Source organism: Schistocerca serialis, chromosome 2, assembly GCF_023864345.2.
Source record: "Schistocerca serialis cubense isolate TAMUIC-IGC-003099 chromosome 2, iqSchSeri2.2, whole genome shotgun sequence".
NCBI classification, from domain to species: domain Eukaryota; kingdom Metazoa; phylum Arthropoda; class Insecta; order Orthoptera; family Acrididae; genus Schistocerca; species Schistocerca serialis.
In genome coordinates, this window is record NC_064639.1 from 1,101,514,236 (window position 1) to 1,101,530,276 (window position 16,041).

The window sequence follows — 16,041 nt, forward strand, 5'->3', positions numbered from 1 at the left end:
TATCAGCATGGCGATATACCATTTGACTTTCGGAGAAACATAATCCACAATTTCGAAGCTTGCAAGACCCGACAAGTGCGAGAAATGTCGCACAGTCAACTGAACAGCTCATGTAACCAAGATACTGAAAAGATCCCTTGACTACCGGGTTTGAACTGGGTGCTGGGTCCATAATTCAGAGGTCCCTGGATCGAAACCACGCTCTGCTACCAGCCGAAACCCAGTAGTCAAGGGACGGCAGGATTCGGTTACGATTGTGGACGGGGCCGTAATCAGTTACTATCGGTTGCCTTTACAGTTACACACAATTTATTTTAAACCAGTAATTCCAGACTCAACAATAAATAAAGAAATACCACACGTTATTAGTGAAGGAATAAATAATTGTGTAAATAATAGTGTTTTCAGTGCATTACAATTTAGCAGATCACCATAAAATACAGATACAGATATGTTTAAAAAGAACAAGCCATTGTGATCACGGCTGAAGGCCTTACACGCCAAGAATGGCAATAAATTAAGAATGTTTAAGAACTCGCTGCAATTACAACTTATAGGTATTGAAATATTAAAACGTAAGTGGCCACAAAAACAGCAGAAGGTATCACACGCCAGGAATGGCAGTAAATAAGCTTTTAAGGCTTACTGTTAAAATACAAATATCGATTTTTTTTTCAAAGCAGATGCCCACAATCACTGGTGAAGGGCTTACAGGCCAGCAACGGCAATCATATAAAAAAATTTAGAAACCTGCTGTAAAACAGCAAACACAAACAAAGGTTAATTAAAAGAAACAAGCAACTGACCAACAAACGAGTTATTTAAGATGACGGTAACCTTGTAACACAACCCTTACACTGCTAGATTTATTCCAGAAGGTGACCATAACTGTTAACTAGACATACATAACCCTTAATGTAGGCATTACAAGGTATGGTAATAAATAATACAATGATAAAACACAAGGACCAGTCACAGACGGTGCTCCAGGAATCGACTTCCGTGAAGGTCCGGCAACAAACACTTTCGCGAGCGATGAGATAGGCAGCCAAGAGTTGCATCCACTTCACAAGATGGTAACTCAGACTAGTCGCAGTCTAACGAATGACTAATGATAATCTTGCTGAAGGTACCTGACGTCCGATAAACGAAATGCAACGATGGAACAATACGCCAAAGCCGGAACCGGCGATCTGCACTACGTCCCCAGAACACTATGTTTAGAGCGCCCGGAACGAGAAAGGAACCACTACCAGATTTCCGTCCGATTCCACAAACCCTATGATCTGACAAAACAAGTCACAGTACAGAACTCCAGACAAACTAGCAGTAACTAAAACCCCACTCGATTTGTGTGCGAGGCAAAACCGAAATGTAACCAACCAGAGTCAGCAACCACAATAGCAAAGCGAGCCAAAACCAAGTACCAAATGAGTGACATCAAATTCATTAGGCATTGAAACGCACACTGAACTCACTGTCACAACTCTGACGATGGTTGGCAGAATGAAACAAATCTCTTCACTACCGCCGGCCGGGGTGGCCGAGCGGTTCTAGGCGCTACAGTCTGGAACCGTGCAACCGCTACGGTCGCAGGTTCGAATTCCTCCTCGGGCATGGATGTGTGTGGTGTCCTTAGGTTAGTTAGGTTTAAGTAGTTCTAAGTTCTAGGGGACTGATGACCTCAGAAGTTAAGTTCCATAGTGCTCAGAGCCATTTGATTTCTTCACTGCCTTATTAATTCACAGTTGAGTAACCACACCGTGTAATCATTGAGCCAAGTACTTTTAACACAGTAGGGTCTTCAAGTACTAAGCACTACGCAGATCCACCAAACTCCACGTGACGGCGCTATGATAATCTGTCACAACATCACATACGTACTACAGGGCCCCCATGGTGACTGACTCCTCTCTTCTTAGATTGAAATGCACTCACCCGGTTTACAACGAGGTCGTGCACCCTCGTGACCGCAGCCCTTCCATCCGGCAGTCCATGCGTGCCGCCAGCAGTCCCGGCGTGTTCTCACACTGTGTGGACCTGGCTCCTCCTCAGTACCCAACCGAAGTGCCACACTCACACGACGTGGAAAAACAACGACGTCGCCCCAGAGATAGGGCAATAGTTTTTACATATCGATAACCGCCACTGCTGCCACTTGCGGACAGGCAACGCTTGCGGAAAGAGTGGTGCCATTCAAGACGAGAAGAAGACAAGCAACTGCAACCACGCCAACTAAAGGATACGGTCTGGTCTCCAGTAGGGGGCGGAAACTTACAAACAGCAACAACGCGAGCTGCAGCACAGCTCAACAACGGTAAGGAGAGATGGGCTAAATAGTGGTGCAGCAGCTGTCGTCCTAGGAAAGGTGGACTGGATCAGAAATTATACGTGAAGAAGCAATTACAGTAAACAAAAGCTTTACTTCAGTAGTACCTTTTTCCAGCCAGTCGTTACAAATTAACATGCAGCATTAAAGTCCAGCTGAGACAATAGCAACAAGAGCACTGTAGGGTGGAGCTCCCTCAGCTAATGTACGAGGGATAGCGAGGGCCTCGAGTGGGCTTTGCGACGACGCCGTTGCAACTGGGCCTCGCCTCGTTGCGAAGAGGGCTCTGTAGCTGCCGCTGACCATCCTACATTGTGGCAGCAGAGGGCACTCGCGGTTCGGAGATGCTGGAAGTGTGGTTGAGTGGGTCACCCAGCGGAGGCCATCTCTAGGCTGTCTTCGTCTGGCACTATGGGCCACCTCAACAGCCTTGTGTTTGTGGCAGGGCGTCTGCCCACCTGTACTGTTGTTCAGAGCTGTCACTGTGTATTATGCCGGCTGCCTGGTGATGTCTTCATTGTGTGAGTGAGGTCATGCCTCCAGCCACTGCCCCTTTGCTGAGGCAACCACTCGCTGCGTGATGTTCACATCTGTTGCCGTGGGGCCGAGCAAACAGCTGTCAGTTATACCGAGGCAGTACTTCGCTGGCTGGATGACCACATCCTGCTGGGATGCCGACATCGACCTCCCGTACGGATGTCTTGCTGAATGGAAAGTGTGTATACTGAATGAGGTCTTCTGTTTCCGACCTCGCCGTGATACTGGTAGAATGCAACCCACTGTTCCCGCATATACCCACTGTTCCCGCAACAGTAGCGACATTTCTGACTAACAATGATTTCTGCATTGCCGATACCAGTACATTTTGTTTCAGAAGGAGATTCAGTAACAACGAGCCACAGCGACTGACACCATCATTTCAGTGTGGTGAGTGGAAATAAACTTTCTTTCGTCAGATTGCATTGGTCTAATAATGGAGGTGCTGAAATGGAGAGACAAGAAATTTGTGGCAAAACTTGAAAAAAGAAGGGCTAGATTGGTATTTGTTATTTGGGGAGCAAAATAACTCATGATGGTCGAAGTAGAGAGGGTATAAAATGTGGACTGACAATGGCAAGGAAAGCGTTTCTGAAGAAGAGAAATTGGTTAACATCGAGTATAGATTTAAGTATCAGGAAGTCGTTTCTGAAAGTATTTGTATCGAGTGTAGCCATGTATGGAAGTGAAACATGGACGATAAATAGTTTAGACAAGAAGAGAATAGAAGCTTTCGAAATGTGGTGCTGCAGAAGAATGCTCAAGATTAGATGGGTAGATCACATAACTAATGAGGAGGTATTGAATAGGATTGAGGAGAAGAGGAGTTTGTGGGACAACTTGACGAGAAGAAGGGACCGGTTGGTAGGACATGTTCTGAGGCATCAAGGGATCACAAATTTAGCATTGGAGGGCAGCATGGAAGGTAAAAATTGTAGAAGGAGACCAAGAGATGAATGCACTAAGCAGACTCAGAAGGATGTAGGTTGCAGTAAGTACTGGGAGATGAAGAAGCTTGCACAGGACAGAGTAGCATGGATAGCTGCATCAAACCAGTCTCAGGACTGAAGACCACAACAACAACAACAACAACAACAGATTGGTAGGACACATTGTGAGACATAAAAGGATCAGCAGCTTAGCACTGGATGTGTGGCAGGTGGCTGGTAAAAACGGTAGAGGGAGGCCAAGAGATGAGTACAGCCATCAGATTCAGAAGGACGTATGTTGCAAAAGTTATTCAAAGACAGAGGGCCTTGCACGGGATAGAGTAGCATGGGAGCTGCATCTCGTCAGCCACACTGTAGGACACAGGGGATGAGATTACAGTCGAAAGACAGGTTGGAAACAGCTGTTGTTGTTGTGGTCTTCAGTCCGAAGACTGGTTAAGGAGGAGAGAATAGGTCTTCATGCAGTATATCAGTACCCACTCTTCATGCTAGTACCAGTAGCGTAGTTTCTCCTTTTCTCAGTAGGGTAAATGAGGATTTGTTAACAGCCACTAAGCTGGCATGTTGCCTGGAGGATCAGCAGTCGCGTGCGGTGAAGTAACGTTCGGTGTGAGATAATAAAGTATACGTGGTGTGTCACGAGGAGTTGAGAAACACTCAGACATTTGAAACTCTGCGAGCGATGAAGCAGGACGAGTCGCTGTATTACTGGGAGCAAATGAATGATTTTTCGCAAAAACAGGATGAATCCATCGAAAATTTCATGGATAGGGATGGAAAGTTTAATGTCAAAATGTGTAGATTGATGTAAATTGATGATACCAGTAGGGTCCAGCAGCAAGAGGCATAACAGAAATAACGTTGGACACATTTGTGCAGAGGTTGCCAGCCGATTTATCAAGAAATGTATGGGTAGTGTTTCCTAGTAACTTATCCTCAGCCACAGGAACTACAACACCGTTGGAATAAATAGTCTCAGCGACCCACATCTAGTATAAAAGAATAATTTTTTCTGGAGACGTCAAGCATTACCACTCTACTCAATCAGGCCACATGCAGTTGTTGTTGTGGTCTTCAGTCCGAAGACTGGTTTGATTCAGCTCTCCGTGCTACTCTATCCTATGCAAGTTTCTTAATCTCCGAGTAACTACTACAACTTACATCCTTCTGGATCTGATGACTGCATTCATCCTTTGGTCTAAAAAAGGTATATGTGGCACATGATTATAGACACTTATCCCAAATATGACTGAAATTTTCGATTACCTGGGGCAGTGCAGGTATTTTTCTACCACAGATTTGAAAATCGGCTATTATCAAATGTAAGTAGTGCCAAAGGATCAACCGAAAATAGCATTTATGATTATTGCAGAACGTTATAAATATGACCGTATGCTGTATGGACTGAAGAATGTGCCAGGTCTTTTCAGCGTTTGTTAGAGTTTTTCGAGGGTTAAAACCAAGACGATCTATCATGTATTTGGATGACATAACTGTCTTTGCAAAAGGCATGGAAATATACGTACTTTGAATAAGGGCGGTGTCTAAGCGGTACAGGGATATGTCACTTTAGACAAGAGGTAGAACAATATTTAGGGCGTGTAATTAGTGATACGTGAGTCCAGATGGACCCTAGGTTATTAAAAGAAAGTCATACATCGAGTACAAAGAAGAAGTAGTAATAATGCCTAGGCCTACCAATTTATAACAGAAAGTTTGTACCGAAATTCATCTATTGAAAAAAGAATGGAAGTTTCGTTGGTCAATGAAATGAAAGACGCAGTCAGTAAATTCAACGCACGGTTGACAAATTAACCAGTGTTGGTATTATGGTATTACCAAACCAGGAAACGGAATTCGTATTATCACGCATTGCAAGCAGTCATGTGCTTGGCTGTGTATTGAGTAAAGAAGTGGGTGGAGAACAGCTACCGCTTTCATTACCTGACATCCATCAAATTAAGCAGAACAAAATTGCTCTACAAGAGAGAGGGAATGCTGAGACTTATATATGGCATAAAATACTTTCGGTGTTATGGTAAGAAATTTAAAATGATAATTGATTATGCAACTGTAAAACAACTGTTAGGTTTCAAAGGAACATCGAGCAGGGTTGTGCAATGGCCACTGAAACTCATTAAGTTCGGAGGTAATCAACCGACACATAGAAATGTAGACGGCCTCAGACGGACGATTAACGCATTGCAAAAGGTAGGTTTCACCAAAGCGAAGTTCAGAAAGTGCAAGCAGCTGCATAGACTGCTATTAGCAATGTAACCATAATTGATTATGCATGACCAAAATGTTGTGAAGCAAACAAAAGTTGGAACTTGTGGTTCCAGCCATCCTGTGGGACTAAATATTGAGACAGGCACAAAATCATGTGTCAACAGACCATGGCGTCAAAGAACCATAGAATGACGTATGGCCAAACGATGTTGGTGGCAAACACATAAGCAGGACATACAACATTATGTAAAGAACTGTGAACCTTGTGCACGACAAGCTGAATTGTGTCTTCAGAGTATTACATTGCAGAGACTATAAGAGACCAGTAAATCTTTTTGAGTGATCGGTTTTGACATCTTAAGTCCTCTTAGACAAACTCCCACAGGGAATGCCAGGATACAATTCTAAGACTCATGAGAGTATGGGTCTATCACGGCACAAAGTAGAGTATGGCTGGAAGATACCATTACCAATGAAGGTAGTAGGTCCTCAAGTAGGGGAAAATGAGGCATCAGTATGGACTTGAGTGAGATCTTTAAGAGGGTGTGGAGGCAAATACAGCAAATATAAAGGCCATGGATATCAAGCATGCATGGGGCAACAGAATGCTAAGTTACGCAAATACCATGGAGGGGAGTATGTGATGTTAATGAGCTCTTACACACCAAGGCGAAGACTAAAAGTTTCTTTACTAGTTATCAGAGTCCATACAAAGTAGTCGCGATGACCTCGACAGTAAACTGGAGACTAAAACTTCCTGCTAGAAAATGGTTCTCCACTTTGGGCACATTTGACCTATTCAGGACGTGCCAGAATCTTTGCCACCATTACTGGCATCAGCTCCAAAAGGGGGGGGGGGGGGGCGGGGGATAAGAAAGGGAAGCTGGCACAACAAACTTAGTAAACTGCTGCTGTACAGTCTAAAAGTATGTTTCCTAATGCATTAAGACCTAGAATTAAGCCAATGTAGAGGAAGGGGTAGTGTACTAAAAATTTTGTTGTGTACGTTAGTTAAATATCTCATGTTATGTACCAAGATAATGTGAATATATGAATTGAATGATGTATAAAAGATCCAGGCTATGTTTTTGTTTATATTTATATCTCTTGTGTTTGAGAGTGTACCAAATTATTTTCTTGTTGAAGGGGGTGGCTACACCATTGTATGGTTGGAGACTGACAACAAGGAGATGATTGCAGATGGCAAGTAGCAATGTCAATTTTGAGGTTATGATGTGTGGATAGTTGTCATTCTTGTGATTTGCTAGCAGTTATTTGGGGGATCACCATATTGCTTACTTGAATTAGGGAATTTGTTTTTGTTTCACGTTGCTTTTGTCTTGCAATGAATTTCATATAACAGGAGCTGCTATTCAGTAATTTTGTTGTATGATTATAGCGCGAGTGATGTATGAGTATGTTAAGCTTATAGATTTCGAGAGAACATTGACAGAGGGTGTAGGTTAGAGTGTTCCTTGCCACGGTGGTTCAAACTGTCTTGGAAACATGCGAGAAAGAGTTATTTCTTAGGGGTACAGACGTGCGAGTATGCCCACGCGACATTCTTAAAAACCAACCATATTTTCAGAAGACAGGACATCACTGTATGTACTCAGTGAAACAGTTGTGGCTATCACTACCCATTATAAACAAAGACGCTCAAGGGGAGCAGAACGTTTGGAAGTATGGAAAGCGAGATTCCAGTGAAGAGAACCCAATGTGTCATCATGGGAGCAACATTTCGAGTTACAGTAACAATAACGGGGTATATGGCTCTGATCTATAGTAACGTAAGCTGTATTTACCCAACAACCCTTTAAAACTACTGCCAGCTGGAAACATGACCTATCTAAATATTACCCTAAATACTATCATATTTAGTTCTCTCAACAGCTTCATAGCTGCACAGAATGGGCACCTTGAGTATTAAAAATTACTCAAGCATGTATCAGCACAGTGTCGTGCTAAAGGAATTTTATCCTTGGATATCATTTTCATCCTAGTCCTCTGCCATCAATGGTAGAGAGTTGTCCGCCCACCATAACTTCCAGTACATTATTTGCCACAATAATAAAACAAGCACAAGCGCAACAGTCATCATGCACCATGTGATGATGTTAATATAGAAGGACAGTCAGTGTGGAAAGAAAGTAATAGAAGCTACATCACAGGAGCAAGGAAAAATGCAAAACCGTAGTACTATATTGTTTTAATTCATGTGTAGCAAAATCCTGAGATTTGAAGGATCAAATCCCCCTAAAGGGAAAGGAAACGTTCCGCCATCAGTTGGAGACAGGACTTTGTAATATGACGAGGGGCAACCAGGCAAACAGCCTTTGAAAACCCATTACCGAGCATTAGAATACTGTTGGCGTAGCATGCTTTCATACAGCAGTCTACTGTTGTAGTGCGCTGGACTATCACATACCACTGCACCACTCTGCACTTCTGTAGACACCTACAGGATAAGATAGGGGTTCAGGTCAGAGCGGCTACAGATGTTCGCCACTAACCATCGGCAGCACTTCTCCTTCGATTGGTTTCTAGACTTCCGACACTGTGACAGTCTCCACGCCTGCAATCGGTGTAATGTGGTGTTGAGCAACTTCAACACCGCCAAGTGACGTCATCAGTTAGCCATTGGTCTCTGAGCCGTCACTACACCAGGCACGTCCTGGAGTCCAGCCGGCACCACAGATTAAGGGCACTTCTAGGGCTACTGCGAGGGTTCCACGTTCATACCACTTCGTCTGGACTGCTGTTCAAAGCTGACGTAGCATAAACTCTCCGGCTACCGGGCGATGCCTTCCCTGTGTCCAAAAAGCCGTTCCACCAGCCACAGACCTCCCGCTGAGGCAGCGAGCCACTTCCTAATATAAACACTTGCTGCCATGGGGCCACCCACGCCACCTAGGGAATTGTGCTGAGATAGCACTGCACTTATGGACGACCACACACACTTCCTGGACGCCGACTTCGACGTCTTGAACGGGTCACGCTAAATGAAAAATGTGTGTATTGAATTGTTGTTGTTGTGGTCTTCAGTCCTGAGACTGGTTTGATGCAGCTCCTCATGCTACTCTATCCCGTGCATGCTTCTTCATCTCCCCTACTGCAGCCTACATCCTTCTGAATCTGCTTAGTGTATTCATCTCTTGGTCTCCCTCTACGACCATCCAAGCTGCCCTCCAATACTAAATTGGTGATCCTTTGATGCCTCAGAATATGCCCTACCAATCGATCCCTTCTTCTAGTCAGGTTGTGCCACAAACTCCTCCTCAATTCTATTCAATACCTCCTCATTAGTTATGTGATCTACCCATCTAATCTTCAGCATTCTTCCGTAGCACCACATTTCGAAACCTTCTCTTCTCTTCTTGTCCAAACTATTTACCGTCCACGGTTCACTTCCATACATGGCTACACTTCATACAAATACTTTCAGAAACGAATTCCTGACACTTAAATCAATACTCGATGTTAACAAATTTCTCTTCTTCAGAAACGCTTTCCTTGCCATTGCCAGTCTACATTTTATATCCTCTCTACTTCGACCATCATCAGTTATTTTGCTCCCCCAACAGCAAAACTCCTTTACTACTTTAAGTGTCTCATTTCCTAATCTAATTCCCTCAGTATCACCCGACTTAATTCGACTACATTTCATTATCCTCGTTTTACTTTTGTTGAAGTTCATCTTATACCCTCCTTTCAAGACACTGTCCATTCCGTTCAACTGCTCTTCCAAGTTCTTTGCTGTCTCTGACAGAATTACAATGTCATCGGCGAACCTCAAACTATATAGAATGTGCTCTCCTGACGGTGCTTCGCTGTTCTAGTGATAGGATGCAACTCACAGTTCCTGGACACGCCATTCTGGGGAAAAAGCCACTTTTCTAGCAAAGAGCTAGACACCACCACTCAGCAATGGCTGCAAGTTGATCAGTACTGTTACACAATTATATTTATGGGTCACTCATTCTGTTGAAATGAAATCACAGTACGCTCAGGGAGAATTCAATGTAGTTTTTTGTGACTAGTTAACAGTCTCTGACAGTATTACGCCAAGTTTTCTTCACAAGGGAGCCACTGAGATGAGTGATCAGCTGAGTATGTTGCCGCTCATAGATATCAGAGACGTCGCCATGCAGTGACAATAATCAGGTGTAATATGGTGCTGGCTGTGTGATATAAACAACAAAAACAATTTAAAAAAGTCAACAGCGCGTGAAAAATAGCCAAATTAATGCGGCTCATTTTAATAAGACCATAGAAACCGCCAGTCTAACATTTCATACTCACCACGCTATTATGGTTCGGCCTTCACGTATAACAGCGATACAGTGGCGGCCACACTTCCAGTGTGAGTCATACAGTGCTTATGACGTTGTGCCCTCAACAAGATTACGACAGACTCCAGTAAAACATGTTGTGACATCGTTGTAACGAAGGAATGGAAAATTTCCGAAAATAAGTTTCAGTTGCTTGAATCTTATGTGTTTCTCGTACTGTACACATATGTAAATGACGATAGTCTTAGTTGTAGATGCACACATTACGTCTGGCCGGCCGGATGGCCGAGCGGTTCTAGGCGCTACAGTCTGGAACCGCGCGACCGCTACGGTCCCAGGTTCGAATCCTACCTCGGGCATGGATGTGTGTGATGTCCTTAGGTTAGTTAGGTTTAATTAGTTCTAAGTTCTAGGGGACTGATGACCACAGATGTTAAGTCCCATAATGCTCAGAGCCATTTGAACCACACATTACGTCTGAAACTTTTCTAAATCTAGCTTTGAATAATAATGTACAAGTCGTGACATTTGTTTCTTCTAAAGCCAATGCACCTTGCCGCACTGAAGCCTGAAAAGCACGTCCCTTTTGACTACGCGCAAACTGTTCGCACAACCGTCATAACGAATGACAACAAGTACCAGAGGGGCATCGCTAACGTGGCATCTTATATAGATGATCTCGTAGACCGTTGTCACGTTTCACAGAGAGGGCGTATGGTGTTGAGTCGAGCGCTGGAAGAAACAAACACCATAATGTGGAAATTGAATGCTGGTATAAAGTAAGTTCGATCTTTTGAGATCTCATGTGCTTATATTGGCCAAAAAGGCACCACAATCCAAAATGGTTCCCAATTAAACTTTTTTTCGAGTTAGATCGACGTGACAACGATTCAAACAAAATCAGCTTGAACATTTAACTACCTTTCGACATAAACACCATTTCTGCCGATGCATTTTTGAAGACGCTGTGGTAGTTTTTGTATGCCCATGTCATACCAGCTCACCGCCATGCTGTTCAGAAAGTTATGAACCTCTTCTTTCACCTCGTTGTCGGAGCTGAATCGATTTCCGGCCAAATCTTCTTTTAAGCTAGGGAACAGGTGATAGTCACTGGGCGCCAACTGAGGACTATAGTGTGGGTGGGTGATTATGTTCCACTGAAACTGTTGCAGGAGAGCAACGGTTTGCCGAGCGATGTGTGAGTGAGCGTTGTCATGGAGAATGTGTACGCCCTTGCTCAACGTTCCTCTTCTCCGGTTCTGAACTGCCGTTTGAGATTTTTCCGTCTGTCACAGTATCTGTCAGCGTTAATTGTGGTCCCAGCGAATCCGCTCCGACGCCGAGGTGAAAGAAGAGGTTCACAAATTTCTGGACAACATGGCGGCGAGCTGGTATGACATGGGCATACAAAAACTGCCACATCGTCTACAAAAATGCATCGACAGAAAAGGTAGTTATGTCGAAAAGTAATTAAATGTTCAAGCTGTAAACTGATGTAAACTATTGTAGAAATAAACGGGTCTATGTACTTATAAAAAAAATAGGAGACCTTACATTTGGGATTACCCTCGCATAATTACAGACCACACTGGACCTCAGTGAGTAGCTGCATTTTAAACACCTGGTTCTTTTAATGTCATGTGAGATGCGTATCGATTTTTATTGTCCCGTTTCAAGTGACCCAAAATGTTTCTAAGAAACTTGTATCGTGACATAATCATTAATTAAAATACAGATATGCGATATTATCTTTAAAGCGTATGGTGTAAAATATCTGCCTGTGAAATATTTGCAATTAAATGAAATACACTGAAGATCTTTGATGGTACAAGAGCTATTGCTTGACTGTCGCGTACTATAACTTGAGCTATAATTTACATAGTTAACTTAAACATATGGTGCAAACTATACTACAATCAGTAATGATCCAACGGTCAGTCAGTTTCTATAGATTTTGGAAATAATATTACTTCAATAAAGAATATATCAGAAATGACATTAATGCTACCATTGATCTAAACAGCTTTGAAACTTTCCTAATTTACAAACTGGGTACATATACATGTCAGTCGTAGTTGCTCCATTTAATAACTGCCCCAGTCCCGTGAGGTTTCAGCTTAACAAATTCCTCAGTGACAGTCCTTCAACTAGTTGTACATGTCTTCATGCAAAGAATGAGGATTTTTTTTCTGGTTTTCCAATTTGTATGTATGTATGTGTGTGTGTGTGTGTGTGTGTGTGTGTGTGTGTTTGGGAGGTGGTAGGAGGTGGGGACAAACGTATAATTTTCGGATGAATAATATAAAGTTTTGTAGTATTATGTCCTCATACATCGTATACAGATGCATCTGCATCGTACTTCGTTTGTTTTCATGACAAAATTAATCGTATATTGTTAGGGATTTTGCTTTGTTATGCAGCTACATGATCAATGATCATGATTTGTGTTATCAAAAGCGGTAGTCTATAAAAAGTAGGAACTTACCCTGATGACTACGGCGTTCCTTCGGCAAGTACTATCAGCTGAAGTTCTCAGCATCCAGATAATTGAATTCCTCCCGGATTCTCTTCCCGAATTTCCTTGGAAATGGAACAATATGAAATTCAGTGACATGTGGTAAAAGTAGGCTTTCTGCCATATTCTTTGCTCTGCGTTTGCAGCAAGCGAGGCGGTGCAGTGGTTAGTACAATGGACTCTGTGAAGATATTGCTAGTTGCGACAAATTTCTTTTCTTCTGCTTCATTTGGTCTCTTACATAAATCTTTGATGATGTAGATTTTTGTTTTCGTTCTGTAATACGAATGGTTGGCAACGGCCTTGCCGTAGTGGTAACACCGGTTCCCGTCGTATCAACGAAGTTAAGCGCGGCCGGACTTGACTAACACTTGGATGGGTGACCGTCCGGTCTGCCGAGCGCTTTTGGCAATTGAGGTGCACTGAGTCCTTGTGAGGCAAACTGAGCAGCTACTTGACTTGGAAGTAGCAGCTCCGGTCACGAAAACTGACAACGGCCAGGAAAGTGGTGCGCTAAAATCACGCCTCTCCATAATCAGTGACGCCTATAGACTGAGGATGACACGGAGGTCGGTCAGTGTGTTTCGGCTTCGTCTTCCGAGACCTGTCCGAACAGAGTAATATGAATGGTTACTACAGTTTGCTTTACTGATATTGTTACAAGAATCTGTTATAATTGACCACGCAAAAGCGTCAATGTATGTTTGATTTTCTTTGCAGTGTTTTCATGAAAGGCTCTGTGTGTAAACAAGTGCAATATGCAGCGCTATTTTACGAGCTGTGACGCGAAAGTAATAACGATAGTACCAGCTGGACAGTGAAGGTAAGTCAGAGATGCGCAATGTTCCGAAGCACGAGCGGTTTAAAATGTGTAAACGTGCTAGACAGAATCATACAAAAATTCTTGACCTCGTTCATAGGTTTTTCGGTCACGGCGTAGACTAAACTTCAACTTGAACATTAGTGCACAAAATTTTAGATTGTGGATATCGCGAGTTTTGTGGACTACTATAAACAGCTGTGACAATGTTTCCCCGAGTGAAATGTGATTGTCGTCAGGAGTGTTAACGGAACTGTTTGCAGCTAAACACACTGCACAAACTTTCAATTTACTATCTAACTCCTTTGCGCCTTAATGAACTGCCGCGCGCTAAAATATTAAAATATTAACTGCCGCCGTGGAGACTTGCAAAATGATTGTGAAGTGTGGCACTGTTTCGCCAGAACTGTAAATTCGCGATCGAGATTGGCTCAAAAAAAATGGTTCAAATGGCTCTGAGCACTATGGGACTTAACATCTGAGGTCATCAGTCCCCTAGAACTTAGAACTACTTAAACCTAACTAACCTAAGGACACCACAGACATCCATGCCCCAGGCAGGATTCGCGCGGTTCCAGACTGAAGCGCCAGAACCGCTCGGCCACATCGGCCGGCGATCGTGATTGCTAAAAGTCTACGGACTCTAATATCGTGATCACCGGTTGCAAATGAATACAGTACTATTTTATAATTGCCTACGGAACGTTATGAAATAAAAAGTGTGCGTTTCGAACTTTGTAATCAAGCACATAGGAAGTTGAGTGAGTCTACACAAAAATTACTTCCGACCAGCCTATGACTGAATAAACGTCAGTGAGAATAATATTATTTCGTGGAGAATCATATACTAATCAAGAGGTTGTATCCACGGCATTTTCATGGCTAACGGAGCCTTAATAATTAAGCCGTCAGCACTTACGAGCTGCCCCTGACGTCACGATGCTTCAGCTACAGATAAGCTGCAACGTCAAACATTGTCCCCCTGTAAAGACTCAAAGCGCATCAAACTGTTTCAGTGGTAATTTCTTTTTCTTTTGTAATGTTTCCATAAGGTGAGATTCAGCAGCCATAAGGTACTTTATAAAATGCATTTTAGCCATCAGCTGCTTATTGTCACATTAGTCACCAACCGGTTTCCGTTATTAAGCATCAGCCAGGATGTAGGGTACAACAGATTACTTATTTAACTAATCTGTTGTAACCTACATCCTGGACAAGTGTGTAGATAACTAATGAGACACTAAACAGCTGATGGTTACGATGCATTTTATAGAATTATTCTCTTGTAGCTAACTTTCCTCAGTATTTACTTGCCTAGAAAATAAAGGTAGTTTCTATAAAGCGTGTTGTAAATTAGTGTTTACTATGTTCAGGCCACCCATAATAGTTATTACTACCAATTTTCTCTGTTTTGATCATTAGTTTTGTTGTAGTTGTTACTGTATGGGTATTACGTATTCCTTTGGAGGGCTTGTTTTCATACATGTGTGCAGCGTTTTGTTACACTTATTTTCGTGTATTGTTGTGGTATACGTCAACCCGCGTAAGTAGCGATGTCTGCCATTAAATTCCGAGAGACGACCAATCACAGCAAAGCTGCTCGCTCGCTGTTGGTGCAAGGCGCGCCACCGGCGGAAAGTTTGATTTTGACAGCTGTTAACTACGCGAATTGTGTGTACATTCAGTAAGAAGGAATATTACGGCATTCTCATAAACAACTGCGAGTTTATTTGCCTTTTACTGTCATAACTACACAAAATTAGAGCCGTTTCCTTAATTAGTTACGAATTTATTTACGGGACTTTTTGTTTTATATTTTCTTCTGACGCTTGTTGCCAAACTCTGACGTGGTTGATTCTGTTAAATTTGGGAAGTAAAACGGGTTGCTTTCGACCTGAAATAATCGAAATTCACAATCAAAATTTCGCACAATATATCTCTGAGAATCTTTCTCTTCCCAACTCACAATCTAGAAGACGACGTAAATACCCATCTGGCCACGCCGATTTAGGTTTCCTGTGATTTACTTAAATCGCTTGAGGTAAATATCGGGATGGTTCTTCCGAAAGATGAAGCCACATTCCCTGCCCTTTCTTCTCTAATGTGAACTTACGTTCCGTCTCTGATGACATCGTTGTGGACTGGATGTTAAACACAAATCTTCCTCCCTTTCCTCTTTCCATATTTGCCACTTGGCCTAGGTGCCATTTCTTTTAATTACTCGCGATGTAATCAGAAAAACAGCATGCCTAACTGCTTCAGAGATGTTATTTGATGCTGCATTTTAACCTATAATTTTGGCATTCCAGACATTCCGAGTTTGTCAAACATAGGCCTACACCTTTTTAGAGCTACTGAAAAGGCTTCCT